We start from the raw sequence: 2,314 nt of genomic DNA on the forward strand, positions 1-2,314 counted from the left end.
TCTCCCAGCATCCTGTTCTGTTTTCTCCGCCTACTTAAGGGCTGGCCTATGAAATGGGCCTAGGCAGTTTCTTTATTAATAAGAAATCACTCCCACATCAGTGTTACATATGTTACTTATACCTGATTTCACCTCAAACCCTTGATGCTTTGGGCTCCACATTCCTTGTTCTTCGGTAGCAGCTGGAACTACAATCTTGTGCCACAACATCCACCTTTTTTATTTTATTATTTATTTATTTATTTATTGCTTTTTTTGTTTTATTTTGAGACAGAGTGTCACTCTTAGACTCAGACTGGACTGAGACTTATGTGGTGCAGGCTCACCTCAAACCCAAAGCTCAAACTCTTACCTCAACCTCCCAAGTGTCTGCGTTCTAGGTGTGAATCACCACATCCAGCTTAGCCTTGGAGCTTCTTCTTTTTCTTTTTTTTTTAATTCAAGAGCCCCCTTTTTAATTAAACAAAATTAATTTATGTACCCTGGAACTGGAGTTGCAGACAGTGTGAGCTGCCATGTGGGTGCTGGGAATTGAACCTCTGGCTTCTGGAAAGACAGCCAGTGCTCTTTTCAACTGAGCCATCTCTCCAGCTCCAAACTCTTTCCTTTTGACTCGGCGAGTGTGCTACACATACACTTGTGCAGGCACAGGAGAGTGTGAGCGTGCACAGCAGGAAGCACAGGAGCCTGTGAGCATGCACAGCAGGAAGCCAGTGTTTTTTCTTCTTCAGGGAGTCTAGAGCTCACCTAATCTGCTAGACCGACTGGCCAGTGAGCTCCAGGGGTCCACCTCTTTGCAACCCATCACATCTCCCCCAGCACTGGGGTCCCAGGTGTGTACCTCCTTGTCCAGGTTTATGTTAGTGGTGTTGGGCAATCCAAACTCATGCCTTCAAGGCTGATCAGCAAGAACTTCACCTCCATTTTGTTTGTTTGTGTGGTTGGTTTTCGAGACAGGGTTTCCCTGTGTAGCTTTGGAACTTGTCCTGGATCTTGTTCTGTAGACCAGGCTGGTCTCGAACTCACAGCGATCCGCCTGCCTTTGCTGCCCCAGTGCTGGGATTAAAGGCGTGCGCCACCAGCACCTGGTGCATTACACCGCTTGAATCATTTCCTCAGCCCAGTTTCAAACTCCAAATCTCAGCCGGAGTTGATATTTTTTCTCTCACTGCATCTGGTTTTTTGTTTGTGTTCATGTGTATAGGTATTGAGTGTTTTGCCTGTATGTATATATGTACACCATGTCTGTTTCTGGAGCCCTCAGAAGTTAGAGAATTGCAGTTATAGATGGCTATGAACTGCCATGTGGGTGCTGGGAATCAAGCCTAAGTCCTCTGCAAGAGCAGCCCGTGCGCTTAATTGCTGAGTCATCTCTCTAACTGCCTTTTAAAAATTTATTTTATTTATTTATTTTATATTTTATGCATTGGTGTTTTTCTCGCATGTATGTCTGTGTGAGGTGTTGGATCCCTGGAAGTGAAGTTACAGACAGCTATGAGCTGCCGTAGTGTGCTGAGGAGTCAGTGTGGAGTCTGGAAGAACAGCCAGTGCTCTTACCCATTGAGCCATCTTTCTAGCCCCATGTCCATTTTTATTTTTTTCCTGGACTGGAGAAGTGGCTTAAGCAGTTAAGAGAGAGCAATTACTGCTCTCCCAGAGGACCTGAGATGGATGGTGGGTTCTTTTTTTTTTTTAAAAAAAAATTTATTTATTATGTATACGATATTCTGTCTGTGTGTACAACTGCAAGCCAGAAGAGGGCACCAGACCTCATTACAGATGGTTGTGAGCCACCATGTGGTTGCTGGGAATTGAACTCAGGACCTTTGAAAGAGCAGGCAGGCAGTGCTCTTAATTGCTGAGCCATCTCTCCAGCCCTGGTGGGTTCTTTCTTTTTTTTTTTCCCGATTAATTATGCAATGCAGGCAGGCACACGTCACAAGCACGCACAGTACAGAGTACAGTCCAAGCACAAGCACAGAGACAGACAGACAGACAGAGACACACAGCACATACATACAGACTCACTCACCTGGGACTTGAACCGGCGACCTTGGGCTCCGTGGGCGGCGCTCCATGCCACTGAGCCAGCGCCCAGACCGTTTTAGTGGGTTCCTTCTTTCTTTCCTTCTTTCCTTCTTTCTTTCTTTCTTTCTTTGACAAAGTCTCACCCGGTGGTGGTGGCGCACGCCTTTAATCCCAGCACTCGGGAGGCAGATGCAGGCGGATCTCTGTGAGTTCAAGACCAGCCTGGTCTACAAGAGCTAGTTCCAGGACAGGCTCCCAAAGCCACAGAGAAACCCTGTCTCGAAAA

This window comes from Microtus ochrogaster, chromosome 7 (assembly GCF_000317375.1).
Source record: "Microtus ochrogaster isolate Prairie Vole_2 chromosome 7, MicOch1.0, whole genome shotgun sequence".
NCBI lineage: Eukaryota > Metazoa > Chordata > Mammalia > Rodentia > Cricetidae > Microtus > Microtus ochrogaster.